At 43.1% G+C, this 15020-nt stretch overlaps 1 protein-coding gene across 3 annotated transcripts in view; it reads right to left on the minus strand.

Moving 5' to 3' along the window:
- SPTY2D1 (SPT2 chromatin protein domain containing 1) overlaps positions 1-15020 on the minus strand; it is a 46796-nt gene that overhangs the window by 24572 nt on the left and 7204 nt on the right. For 2 of the 3 annotated variants that reach the window (XM_040638888.1, XM_040638887.1), the window contains exon 2: positions 13093-13154. The gene's annotated coding sequence lies outside the window, so the exon portion shown is untranslated. Of the gene's footprint in view, positions 1-3857; positions 3874-13092; positions 13155-15020 lie in introns of those variants that run through there. The other variant, XM_008686914.2, reaches the window with a different exon arrangement.

Raw genomic sequence — 15020 nt, forward strand, 5'->3', positions numbered from 1 at the left:
GGGACAAGCTAATAGGTCTAGGCTTCACATGTCAGATGCTGCGAGGAGGTTCAGTAGGAACAGGACCGTGAAGGTCAACTGAGTTGAATATAGGAAAATTAAAATCATGAGGAGTTACCCTCTTGACCCATCAGATTAACAAACTTCAAAAAGTTTGAAAATAAGCAATGTTGGTGAGGGTCGGGGAAATAAGACACTGTGGTGGGAATATAGGAACCTCTTTGAAGGCAATCTGACAAACTAAAGAATTAATATAATATGCTAAAGACCCATGCTATGTGTTTATTGCACACCAGGTGCTCTTCTAAGCAGTTTTTGTATATTAACTCATCCAGTTTTCACAGCAACCCTAGGACAGAGGTACTGTGACAGATGGGGAAACTGTGGCACAGAGTGGCTAAGGGACCTATCCAGGTTCACCCAATTAGTAAGTGGCAGAGCCAGCACTTGGCTCCAGGCTGTGTTCTATTACATTATACTGGCCTTCTCAGTCAAAAGTCTAAAACACAACTACTCTAACACAGAAATTCCCTTTCTAGGAATATGTTCTACCAGAATATTCACACGTGTGTGCAAAGACCATTGAACAGAGTTATTCATTGCATGGTTTGAAATACAACCCGAACGTCCATTAGTAGTAGACTAAATACATATTGGTACAACCTTAGAATGGAAAACTATGCAGCTGTTACAAAGAATGAGGCAGATCTATCTGTCTGCCTGTTTCTGAGGTATACGGTTATCAATCAATATCAATCTCTGAGATATATAGTTCGGTGAAAAAAGCAAGATGCAGAACAATGTGTGCTAGTAAGGGGGTTAGAAATGAATATAGATGTACATATACACACACCTATAATTGTACATAGAAAGATTATCTTCGAACAGATGGGTGCTGAGAGGATCTAGAAAACAGCTGTCTCTGGAAGAAAGAACTCAGACACAAGTGGGAGGGAGGGAGGCTTTTTCACCTCCTTCCCTTTGGTGCCGTTTGAATGTTTTTCCTTGTGCCTGCCCTGCCTTTTCAAAACAAACCCAAGTTTTTTAGGTTTTAAAAAAGGGATCATGGCAGCCAGTGGTTTTGTAGCACTCCGCACTTAATAAAGTGCACCCACTTGCATGTTGTTGTTTTTTCATTTTTTTAAATTTAAATTCAATTAGTCGACCTATAGTACCTCATTAGCTTCAGATGTAGCGTTGAACAATGTATCATTGCGTATAACTCCCAGTGCTCCTCACATCACGTGCCCTCCTTCATGCCCATCACCCAGTTACCCCAGGGGCACCTGCATCTCAATGTTCATAGCAGCAATGTCCACAATAGCCAAACTGCAGAAAGAGCCGAGATGCCCATCCACAGATGAATGGATAAAGATGTGGTACGTATATTCATACACACGTGCGTGCACACACACACACACACACACACACACACACACGCACAGTGGAATATTACTCAGCCATCAGAAAGGATGAATACTTAACATTTACATCGACATGGCTGGGACTGGAGGGGGTTACGCTGAACGAAATCAGTCAATCAGAGAAAGACCATTATCCTATGGTTTCACTCATATGTGGAATAGAAGGAACAGCACATGTATGTTTTTTGTTGTTTTTTTAAATCCTCAAACATCTTTGAGGAAAGCCTTATTTATTCTTTTTGGAGAGTTGTTTTACAGACAGGAGATACTCCTATCAGAGACGTCCTTCTGGAATGGAGTGTGGACCAGCAGAGCTGCTGCAGTGGCGCTTTTGTGATCCTTAGTGAGAGACAGAGGCCTGGGCAGGGCAGGCCTGTGGGGTTAGCTGTCTCAGCAGGCAGAGCTCCCCCAGTAATGAAGTAACCCCAACCCGACTTTTATAAGCAGTTTCAGTAATGTGACTGGCGGGGGCGGGGCACGGGGGGGGGGGGGGGAGAAAAGAGCAACTAGGGGTTAATGGGGTGGAGGAAGGACAGGTGGCCATGGTCTTTAAAGGCATTTGGTGAAGAAAAGGAGAGAGACATGCATAATGAGGCTGGAGGGTAGGGGCTCTTGGGAGAAAGGCAAACTCGGAGAGATTATGTGACCAGTTAATAATGGAATGAGCTGGGTCTTTGCCAATCACAGGTCTAGGCTTTTATCTTAGCTCTGCCACGGGAAAACCATGCCTTTTAGGCAAGTTACTTTTTTTGTTATTAATGTAGGTATTGCACAGTATTTGAATACAAGTCTTGATGTAAAAAAAATGCATGCAATATGAATAGCATAAAAGCCCCCATCAGCCCTACTCAGTTTCATTTCTCTTACCAAGGAAAGTACGGTACCAGATTGCTGTGGGCTCTTCTGAGATGCTTTTTCCCCCTGCACAATTATGCGTAAGGTACAATATATATGTAATACACATACATAGGGTACAATATATATAATATCTATATAGCAATACAAATCTACAATATGTATATTTGGAAGTACAATTTGGTTTATGGAAATGAGATCATTGTATGGACGTGTATATATATGTACATATGTACATGTAATTTTTTTCAGTTTACAATATGTCTTAGAGCTCTTTGCAGATCAGTACACATTGAAGTACTTTATTTTTCATAGCTGCTGCATCATATTCCATAGTTTATATTTAGCATAGCTTATTTAACCACACTACTGTTAATGAGTTATAAGGCTGCTTATAAGTTTTTACCAACATGAACAATGCTGCAATGAATATCCTTGTACATGCTTTTATGTGCAAATATTCCTCATGTTTTTCTATGTTAGATATTTAGATACCTAGAAATTGGATTGCTGGGTGAAGGGCATGTATGCACAATTAAAATTTTGATGGCTACTACCTAATTGATCTGAAAATAGCTCTAAGACGTCAAATCCTCCAAAAGGTGCGTGCTTACTTAGATTTCCACCAACAATATATTGGAGCCCACTTTTCTCTATATATCAGCTCTGGACACTCTCAAACTTAAATTTTTGCCAATTCGATGAGTGAAAAATAACTCGTTTTATTTTTCCTATCCTCAATCACTAGCCAGGATCCTTTCATATGCTAATTGCTAATCTGTTGTTCTTTTTCTTCTGGAAATCGTTCACATCTGCAATGGATAGTTCAATTATTTCACTGGCATCTGCCCCTTTCCCTCTGCCATTGTAGAGCAAAAATTCCATCTCGGTGGGACAGACCCCATTCCCAGGTCTACTGAGTGCCGTAATCTAATCCGTATACTCTCACCCCGATTTTCCATGTGATTAGATTAAAAGCCCTGTGGATCCAGAGCTAAATCAAGCAGAAACATGTATTCCTCAAGTAGAGTAGGCACAATGCCTAAGGCCCACAATCTTTTTAAGACTTAAAAAAATGTCTTAATTTTTTCTAGAATCAAAAGAAAAAAGAACTTTTAGGTTAAAGAAGATGCTATACTATATGTTATGGACTGAATTGTGCCCCCCCCCAAATTTGTATGTTGAAATCCTAACCCCCAGTGTAATACAGTGTGACTGTATTTGGAGATAATTAAGGGAGGTAATTAAGGTTCAACGAGGTCATGAGAGTGAGTCCCTACTCCCATAGGTGTCCAAAGGGATACCAAAAAGTTCTCTCTCTCCACAGCCACACGGAAGAACAGCTATGCGAGTGGGGACCCAGCAAGAAGGCGGCCATCTGAGAGCTGGGAAGAGAGGTCTTACCAGACGCTAACCCTGACAGCACTTTGATCCCTAGGTGTCTTTTCATTTCGTCAATACTTCCCTTTGCTGCGCAGAAGCTTTTTATTTTGATGCAATCCCACTTATTTTTGCTAGTATTGCCTTTTGGTATCAAATACAAAAAATCATTGCCAAGACCGATGCCAAGGAACTTACCCCCTATTTTTCTTCTAGGAGTTTTAGCGTTTCAGGTTTTACGTTCAAGTCTTCAACGCATTTTGAGTGAATTATTGTGTATGGTGTAAGCTATCGCCCAGCTTCATTCTTTTACATGTGGCGGTCCAGTTTTCACAGCGCCGTTTATTGAAAACACTGTCCTTTCTGCATTTGTATGTTGTTGGCTCCTCTGCTGAAAATGGATTGACCATACAGAATTGTGGGTTTATTTCTGGTCTGCAGTGTGTTCCACTGATCTATGAGCCTGCTTTTATGCCCGTGCCATACCACAGCTTTGTGGTATCGTTAGAACTTGGCAGGGGGGACGGGGGGTCTTACCTGGCACTAACCCTCACGGCGCTCTGATCTTGATCTCCAGAACTGTGAGAAAATAAATTTCTGTTGTTGAAGCCACCCAGGCTTCAGTGTTTTGTTATGGCAGCCTAAACTGACTAATACAATACAAAGTATTGTTTATTCATTTTTATCACTAGTACAGTCGTATTTAAAATAATTTTTTTTTAATGGTGGAAGGGGTCCATGAAGGCAAAAGTGTTTAGGGTCCATGAAAGTCATAATTTGCCCTGGAGTCAGGCCCTGGTGTTCTCTTGGTGCAGGCCTTTAAGGCATGACAAGGAAAGAAGATTGCTCCAGAGGGTTAGGTGTGCTCATCTGAGGCCTGGCCTGGCTGCAGCCACTTTGCTATTACAAGGGAAGCTGACACGCTGAAGAGAGGAGGATAAAGGTCACTGAAAATGCAGTCAGAGCTCTGGCCCCTCATGCCTAAAAACTTAAGAAAAAAAATTCAGAGGGGCACCTGGGTGGCTCAGAGGGTTAAGCGTCAACTCTTGGTTTCAGCTCAGGTCATGATCTCATGCGTCGTGACACTGAGCCCCGCATCAGGCTCCCCCTCACCCTCAGCTCATCGGGGAGTTGGCTTGAGATTCTCTCCTTCTGCCCCTCCTCTCCTCTCTCTCTCAAAAAATAAATAAAAGTTAAATAAAAAACTTATTTTTAAATTTTTATTTATTTTTAAAGATTTTATTTCTTAGAGAGAGAGAGAACAGACTGAGAGAGAGAGAGTACTAACTGGGGGGAGGGGCAGAGGGAGAGGGAGAAGCAGGCTTCTGGCTGAGCAAGGAGCCCGATGCGGGGCTCCATCCCAGGACCCTGGGATCATGACCTGAGTTGAAGGCAGACGCTAACCAACTGAGCCACCCAGGCACCCCAATACTTTTTTTAAAAAGATTTTATTTATCCATTTAAGATAAAGCGAGAGAGAGAGAGAGAGAGAGACAGAGAGAGACAGAGAGCGAGCACGTGCACAAGCAGGGGGAGGGGCTAAGGGAGAAACAGGCGATGTGAGGCTGGGTCCTAGAACCCTGGGATCATGACCTAAGCCGAAGACAGGTGTTTAACCAACTGAGCCACCCGGGCACCCCTAAAAAACTTATTTTTAATAAAAGTAGTCTTTTATCCCACCCCTTTCCATACCTCCTGGTGGCAAACCCCTCTCAACTCTTCTGGACGCCTCCATAGCATTCAACTTTCATGTGTCTTAATATCTTTATAATTGCTGTGGGTTTTTTTTTACTCTAATAATAATAATAGGAACTGACACATGTACAGCACTTGATAAATGGTAGCTTTAATGTTGGAAATCATCAAAGCAACCCAGTGAGGAGAATACTCTTATTATTCTTATTCTCCCGATGAGGAAACAGTCGCACCAGAGAGGATGTTCATTCCACGAGATTTCACACCTTGTTAGTGGCTGGAACCAGGATTCAAAGCCAGAGCCAAGGTCTTAACCACAGAGACTTATCTAACACCTGCCACCATAATTTTGAAAACTGCTGGGTTGGAATGTAGCAGGGTAGAACTTGCTGAGAATAAAGGAGGTAGGGCGTGGTGACCATGGCGACCCAGATGGAATAGGGTTGCCTGATTACCCAACACCTAGTTAAATTTGGATTTCAGATAAATCGTGCATCATTTTTTAGTATAAGTATGTACCAGCCAAAAAGTTATTTGTCGTATATATGAAATTCATATTTAACTAGAGGTCCTGCATTTTTATTTGCTAAACCAGAATCCTGGGAACCCAGGGCATGATTCCAACAGGGAGGTAAGCCCCAGGGAGGAGCCGGCAATTAGAGCATCTGTGAGGGCCTGTGGTGAATCCAACCCCTGTCACTAGGCGGCAGTAGAGGACTGGGCAGGGCAGGGGGAGGGCCTGGGGGTGGGTGGACTGCAGGCCCAGGGAAGGGCCTTGGGAATGCTGTGCACCTTAAATCAAACCACAAAAGAAGGGACAGACAGTTCACAGAAAAAGAACAGCTTACACATGACTAACAAACATGAAAAGAAGTTCAAGCCCATTCCTAATTAAATGAATAAACCTAAAATAAATTGAGATATTTTCTACTTCTCAAATTGGCAAAAATAAAAATATCAGTAAAAGGATTACGAACACTCAGTGTTGTGAAGGTGTGAGGACAGTGTGAGGAGACTGGTGCGTCATCTTTGGATTAATATCAAAACTAAAAATGCATGCGGCCTTTAACCAGTGATTTAACTCTTGGGGGTTTATCAAACAGATTTGCTCATGTGAAGATATTCATTGTTGAACTAACCAAAACCAAAACAAACAAAAGGCCCAAACGTCCACCCAAAGGGAACTGACGAACAGGCAATAACGTATCCAGGTGGTGGAGTACTGGGCCGCCATTTAATGACCGCTGTACGTCTGCTGGGGTATAAATCTGCTGGTGAAATGTGTGTACGTGTTGATGAGGAAAGAATTCCAGGATATTTTGCCAGGTGGATAAAGCAAGATGCAGACCGTTATATGTAGTTTTTTCCAATTTGTGTGTAATAGAGGAGGGATGAGACCTATTTATAAATTCATTGAACATGTTTGAGAGGATATCCGAGAAACCATCCACAGTGGTTCTCCTTGGGGAGGGAGGCAAGGGGTCCAGGATGGGAAGGAAAGTTACTGTGCACCAGGCAGGTTTACTTTATTATTATTGTTGTTGTTGTTGTTGTTATTGTTTTAACCACAAGCAGGTATTACCTTAGAAATTTAAAATAAAAAAGAAGTTTGAAAATACAAAGAATGTCAAAGTCAGACCAAGAAGTAGAAGGAAATGTGTCCAAAAAGTAAGATGGGAAAAGAAACGGGTCCTGTCCCTGAGTTTGGAGTGAATCATCAAGGTCGTAGTAAGCTGCCTGGAAAAGCTGCCCTTGGTTTTCAGGATGCCTGGCCTGGCCTCTCTTGGTGTGAGCTGGGCAAATGCTCACTGTCTCGGGACTCAGGGAGCTGCCATGGGTGCACCCCGCCCACTGGCCCGTTCTGGGGCAGCTGGAGAGTAAGAGGACATTCATCACACTGAAGGTGAGCAAGGCCAGTCCAGGGCGGGGCCTGAAACCTCTTTTCACCTGGGTACTTTGCTTCAATTAACACAGCCTTGCACATTACTTTTTAAATTTCACGAAGAGCTTGTGGTCAGCTTAGCCACTCAGGCTAGAAGATAAACGGTAGCCAGAAGAGAAAGGCAGAGGAACCTGAAAAAGGGCAGTGCTAACAGAGGCTTAAGTCCAGGAGATAGAATTTAGAATGGGAACAGTGGTTCTCAAAGTGTGTGCTCCAGACAGGGCCCTAAACATGGAAAAACATGGACTCCATCTCCGACCACATACGTGATTAAGAAATAAAAAGGTACGGGGGCGCCTGGGTGGCTCAGTCCTTAAGTGTCTGCCTTCGGCTCAGGGCGTGATCCTGGCGTTCTGGGATCGAGCCCCACATCAGGCTCCTCCGCTGGGAGCCTGCTTCTTCCTCTCCCACTCCCCCTGCTTGTGTTCCCTCTCTCGCTGGCTGTCTCTGTCTCTGTCAAATAAATAAATAAATCTTAAAAAAAAAAAAAAAGAAATAAAAAGGTACGGAAGTCCAGCAAAGTTCTGAATATTCCCACTGTGATGACTTTGTGTGTGTGTGTTTTTTTTAAGATTTTATTTCTTCATTTGGCAGAGAGAGACAGCCAGCGAGAGAGGGAACAGGAGCAGGGGGAGCAGGAGAGGAAGAAGCAGGCTCCCAGCGGATCACGCCCTGAGCCGAAGGCAGATTAACGACTGCGCCCCCCAGGCGCCCCCCACTGTGATGACTTTGATCTTTTAAATACCAAACATAAAATTCTTTTCTCCTGTTTCTGCCTCCCTTATGTGTTGACACTCTGAACATGTGCTTAAGTCTCTCTACGGGAGAATTCATCACAGTCTGCAGACTACCAGTGTCAAAATGTTCTGGCTTTTCCATGGCTCCTTCAGTGCTACTAACGGGAAGCTGTAGAGGTAGGTCCAGGAAACGGAATTTTAGCCAGATGAAGAAATAATAGTAACAATAAATATGGTAAGGAGCCAGTGTCCACTTTGGCTCCCATGACTTTTGCCTCCTGATATTCACACCCTTTGTAGTTCCCTCCCGCATTGTCCCCGGGGGCAGCATATGGCAGAAGTGAAGCTCCGTCGCTTCTGAGATGGAGTTATAAATGATTTAGGCTTCCATCTGGGGTGTCCGCTTTCCCTCTCTTTCTTGGATCTGTCACTCTGGGGAAGCAAACTTCTATGTTGTGAGCAGCCCTATGGAGAGGCCTACGTGCCAAGGCTTGGGAAGCCCCTGTCCGGCTAAGAACTGAAGCTTGCCAGCAACTGGGTAAGAGGTTGGAAGCGGACTCTTCAGCTCCATTCAAGTCTGTGATGACTGTTGTCTCGGGCCACCAGCTGACATCTTGCCTAGAACCTCAGGAGAGACCCTGACCCGGGCTCATCTCTGCTAAAGCCACTTCTGGGTTCCTGATCCCTGGAAACTGAGATGATGAATGTGTGTTTTTTTTTAAGCTGCGAGGTTTAGGGATAATTGGTTAAGCAGAAACAAGTAACTAATATAAGTACCATTTATTGAAAGCTTACAGTGTATCATGTTCCCCTCCGAGTGTTCAACAGGCGTTATTCCATGTGAATTTCTCAACTTATTGGTGAGATAGGAATTATCAACCCCATTTTGCAGGGGAAGAAACTATAAAGTTCAACACAAAAGCTGAAAACCACTATTGTGCATATAAAGCTTAAAAGAGAATACCCAAAATGTTGAGTGAAAATATTACCAACCTGTTACTTTAACCATAAAATATATATATATTTTTTACTAGGTCCGTGCTTTGGTATAATTATCAGAAAAGATAATTTTATATTTCTTTCCAAAAAATGCACTCCCAAGTGTACTCAGAGGAGCTGAATTAAGCATAATGTTTCCACTTCAATTTTGGAGAATTCCTGCCAAATCCAGCATTTTAAAAATTTTGGCACAATTAACACGAAGACAGCCTTTCTGACAATTAATTGGTTCTAAAGTAGGTTCCCTTTTTTGTGAGTTTGTTTACTTATTTGTGTCAATAAAATCATGCCATCAGCACAAACGACAAAAAGGAAAAAGAAACATTATACATTACATGTATTCTCACAGTGGTTAGTTGACTTGCTAAGCCCGGACTGGAACCTCGGCCTCTGAACGCCTAGATTGGGGCCATTCCTATCGCTGGCGGTTTTCTCTCTACTTTGTGAGATCCTGTACCCTTCCCATACATTCCAGTCATACCTGCAAGGTGGAGCTGGCTTGCAGGTCCTGAAGGCACCTGGGATGTCAGTTTAGAGTGCATCAGCTGTGCTGTGTGACTTTACCACTGGGAGGAGAGAGGGGAAGCTCTGCTTAAGGAGCCGAATATTATCTAACCCCCTTCCCCCAGCTTCCTCCTCCAACTGTGCTCGTTTCTGCTGTTCTGGGAAGCAGCAGTAGAGAGAGTATGGATTTTTAGAACCATCTAGACCTGATATCAAATCCTGGCTCTGCCAGCTACTTGCTGTGTGATCCTGAAGGCACCTGGGATGTCAGTTTAGAGTGCATCAGCTGGATTGGGTGGGGGGAAGCTCTGCTTAAGGAGCTGAATATTATCTAACCCCCTTCCCCCAGCTTCCTCCTCCAACTGTGCTCTGGGAAGCAGCAGTAGAGAGAGTATGGATTTTTAGAACCATCTAGACCTGATATCAAATCCTGGCTCTGCCAGCTACTTGCTGTGTGATCTTAGCCTAGCAACTTTGCCTCTCTGTACCTGAGCTCCTTATTTTCATTCATTTGTTCATTCATTCATTCATTCATTCAATCACATGTTTATTTAAAAATATTTATTGAGAGCTTACTAGGCATAGAATTACGTGGTGAACAAAACAAAGTCCCTTATCTCCAGGAGCTTTCATTCTAGCAGATGTGGAGGGTTGTTGGGGAGACAGACAATAAACAGGAAAACTAATAAATAATGTTACACGGGGCTGGTAGTAGGTGTCGTGAAGACAAGAAAAGAGCGGACAGTGATAGAGTGAAGAGGGGTGCCACTTATCTGTAAAAAGAGATGGGAATTCCTACTTCACAGGGCTCATCTAAAGATTACATAAGATGTAACTTATGAAGTGCTTGGCACTGTACCTGAGACAGAGGATTAACGATGGTTAACAATTGAGTCCTGTTATGTAATAGACACTGTTCCAAGTAGTATAGATATTTTAACTCAGGTAATCACCTCATTTCACAGATGAGCTGAGGCACAGGTAGGTCGTATTACTTGCGTAAGGTCAGTTAGTTAACAGATGGTAGAATTGGAACATGAACCCTAACATTCTGACCGCAGAGCCTATGTTTTTAGTTGATTTGCTAAATATTAGTGGCTCTCTCTGCCTTTCATAACTTGATTTATGGAAGATGGAGGGACCCAGAGTGGGGCACATTCAAATTTGTTGCAGGTGGGGGGAGGGACAGATAGAGGCCAGGTGGGACCAAGGGCAGCGTGTGAAAGAAGCAAAAGCTAGGACATCTGGAAGGTGAGTAACCATGTAACCTGGGGATGCAACTAGATGATAGGTGAGATAGGAAAGATAATTTTATATTTAGTTTGAGGATAATGGAGTACTGAAATACTGGATGAAGAGGATGTCTTCATTTAGCTTAGGTTCCTCTAACGAAAGACCGTAGGCTGGGTCACTTAAACAATAGACATTTCTTTCCTCACAGCTCTGGAGGCTGCAAGTCTGAGATCAGGTGCCAGCACGGTTGGGTTCTGGTGAGTACCCTCCTCCTGGCTTGCAGACTGTTGTCTTCTAGGTGTGTCCTCACGATGGCAGAGAGAGAGAGAGTGAGCAAGCTCTCTGGGGTCTCTTCTTATGAGGGCACTAATCCCATCTTGAGAGCCTTACCCTCATGACCTCATCTAACCCTAATTACCACATCTCCAAATAAAGGCCCCATCTCCAAATACCAGCACACTGGGGGTTAGGGCTTCAGTATATGAATTTGGAGAGGGACACGATTCAGCCCATAGCAGAGGGGATGGACAGGACCTACGGAACTTATTGCCAGAATCCAAATCCACAAAGCTTTCGTGGGCAGGAATCTAACAGAGATTAAACGTAATAGGAAAAATGCCAATCCCTGAATTTGATCCAAAAAGTTGCGAAGTCAAGGGATGGAAGAAAATATTTTGGATTTAGACAACTACAAGCTCAGCCCAAGCAGCTGGGACAATGTGGTCACCAAAAGAACTGACACTTCTCCTCTAGTCAGATGCAGTCATTCTTGGGACAACATTATACTTGGGCACCCCTACAACGCAGTCCTAAGGTGCCCTTTTGTATGGGGTCTCCCTACCCCACTTATCTCAAAACACACCCTTCCATCTGCAACCCTCTGCCTCTGCTGATTTCTTTCTTTCTTTTTTTTTTAATGATTTATTTATTTGAGAGAGAGAGGGTGGGGGGAGGGGCAGAGGGAGAGAGAATCCCAAGGAGACTCCACACTGAACATGGAGCCCGACATGGGGGTTGAAGATAAAGTGACCCTGAGATCATGACCTGAGCCAAAACCAAGAGTCAGATGCTCAACCGACTGAGCCACCTAGGCGCCCCTTCCCCAGGTATTTTCAAATAGACCGTCAGCTTATTATTTGTGGACTTTCTGAAGTATCGATGTATTACTTTTTAATGGACCATATGGTACATGAAATGCCACAATACACAAGGCCTTTGTATAGGTAATAGACANCAGGAATTAAAATTTAAGAAAAATACACGAAATAACAATTGAAGATGGAGAAAACTAAAATTGAGAACAAGCATAGGTTTATTTTATTTTAGTGGTACTTTCAGGCCAGCTCACAGAACATTAAAGAACCACTGAGGTCCTGCAGGAACACTGTTTGAGAACCACGATTTTACAGTACAGTCATCTCTATTCTTGTCGACCACTGCCTCATTAACATTGGCCTTTCTCCCTCTGGCCACAATATCCAGTCCTTCCACTTCTCCCTCTTCACCATTTCTAGTTCTCCTCCCTCCACAGGGCCTCTGCAGGCTATATGGCAGATAGACTCAGACAGTCACTCATTTATTCAGCAAGTCATTAGGAGAACCTACTACGTGCCAGACTCTGCGTTAAACACTGGTGATAAAATGACCAGAACCAGGCATGGGCTCATCTCTTATGGGGCTTCTAAGGCAATCGGGGTAAGACAATCAAATCCAATTCATTACGACCCACATCCAGGAAAGAGCAAATTGATACAGGCACCAAAGGGGCAAATATCAAATGTAGTGGTCGTGGTGCTTCCAACAAATGAGCTGGGTCACCTTTATTAGCAAAGTTATGTAAGTCAAGAAAGTCATAGGGAGATAATTTTCACAAGTGGTTGGGTGACTTCAATGTCTTATGATAAACATAGTACACAACCTTTAGTAAACAACCTGGTTTCACAACACAAGCACAGTGACAAAAGTAGTTTTCTGTAAATATACTTATAGTCTCAAGGTTGTTAGCAATCCCTGAAACTATTAAAACCAACCTGTCCTATTATAAGGAAGTAGTTTGATATTCTTAATCAACAAACTTACAAACTTTATAATGAAGGATATAAACAAATACAGATTTAACACAGATTTTATGGTAACCTATACGTGAATTTTCTCTGTTTATTATCCAAGATGCAAGGCCAGCTGATACTTTATCTCCAAGCACCCGTGTCAACAGTCTTATTCAAGATTCCTCAATAATTGGGGAGAAAGGCTTGTGACCTCTAGCTTCAGATATAACTTCTGGCCAAACCCAATTAAATAATTTCGGAGGGTTAATAATTACCTGCTTCCTTTTTTGTGCGGTAGCTCAAGTCCCTTAGTCTCTCTGAGCCTCAAGTTCCCCATCTGTAAAATTGAACAACAATTGAGCCTATATCATAGAGGTATCATGAGAATTAAAAAAGAAAATACAGGTACAGCACTCGGTGCTGTGCCTGGCATACAGCCAACACAAGAAAACATTTGTTGTTATTAATCCTAAAAACAGAGCTTCCAGGAAATTCATTGATACAGAAATGTGATCTTTATGTCATGCTTCAGTAAAGAATTTACATGTTTATTTACGAGATGAACTAATGTTCTTTATAACCGTCACAAAAGCTGAAACTCTTTTTGGCAATTTATCTGGAGAACAATTTGTGAATCACAAGTACAATAATTCCCTTTGGTCTAATCATCCTACTTCTAAGATTGTTTCCTAAGAAAAGAAAGATGTAGGCAAAGATTATATGGAATATGTTCATTGCAGCATTATTTATAATAGCAAATCAATGTACATATTCAACAATATGGGAAATTTAAATGTGGTGAATTTAGATCTTAAAACCTGAAACATGCACGTAAAGCAATAGGAAGGAAATATACCAAAACATTCAACTGTAATTCTCTCCAGACTGTGGCATGCTGGGCGATTCCTATTCTATTATTTATACTTGTCCGTATTTTCCAAATTTTTCATAATGAACATGTGTTACTTTTGCAAGCAGAAAGGTTCTTTTTAATAGCCTCATAGACAATTTTTCCCCCTAAACTTTGTAAAACACCACACTGGGATGGCAGAATCCTGATGTGGGAAAGAACTACAGAAAACTCATCTGTCCACCCCCTACTGCCACTCCTCCAGTTTGGATCTTTCCCAGCTTCCTCCTGGATGACTGCAACAGCTTCCCAATTGTTCTCCTTGTCCCTAGTACTGACTGTGCCATCCCACTCCCATACCGGTTGCTGTCAAAATGAACTTTCTACAGTGAAAATCTGCTTGTTTGCCCCATCTGCAAAGCTTCCTGGCTCCCCATGGACTTGTTCATCAATTTTTTTTAAAAAATCTTTTCCAACTGAGTGATTATATATATTTAATTTAAATTCAATTAATTAACATATAATGTATTATTTGTTTCAGGGATACAGGTCTGTGATTCATCAGTCTTATATAATACGCAGTGCTCATTAAAACACATACCCTCCCCAATGTCCATCACCCAGTTACCCCATCCCTCCACCTCCCTCCCCTCCAGCAACCCTCAGTTTGTTTCCTATGATTAAGAGTCTCTTATGGTTTGTCTCCCTCTCTGTTTTCTTCTTGTTTCCTTTGGTCATCAGTTTGAAACTCCTTAGCCTTGCAGGCCCACCACAACCCAGTGCCCAAAGCACACCTCCTCCCGCTTCGTGTCCCACCCCTCGCCCTGCTACCCTATGCTCCGGACATACCTACTCGCACTCTGCCCCACTTTCAAGTCTGTGCACACGTCCACACTGGTCTGCCTGGTAAACCTGTCCGATGCCCCCGGTCCTGAGAAGCCTCTCTCCAGACATGTGCCATTGCAGGCAGCGCTGGCTACCCTTCGGCTACCGTTCCTTTGGTGCCCCTTTCATCACAAGTCCCTGTGGCTATTTATTGACTTGTACCAGTACAAAGGTTCTCAAACTTCCGTCTGCATCCGAATCCTTTGGGGGGCTTGTTAAAACACAGATGCCGGACCCCTGCCCTAAAGCAATCGAGGCAGAACGCCTGGGCAAAGTTACCCAAGGGACTCGGATGCACTCCGAAGTTTGCGAAGGCTGAGAAGTTCCACTCGTCTTCAGAAGAGACCGCGCCTACGTCATTCCAGGCAGACACACGCCCACTCTGCGAGGAAGGTGAGTATCTATACGGGGCGCTCATTTCTGCGCTGGCGCATTCACGTGTGGGTGCCTTCTGCACTTTTCTCATGA

The sequence above is a fragment of the Ursus maritimus genome, unplaced genomic scaffold (assembly GCF_017311325.1).
Source record: "Ursus maritimus isolate PB19 unplaced genomic scaffold, ASM1731132v1 scaffold_23, whole genome shotgun sequence".
NCBI lineage: Eukaryota > Metazoa > Chordata > Mammalia > Carnivora > Ursidae > Ursus > Ursus maritimus.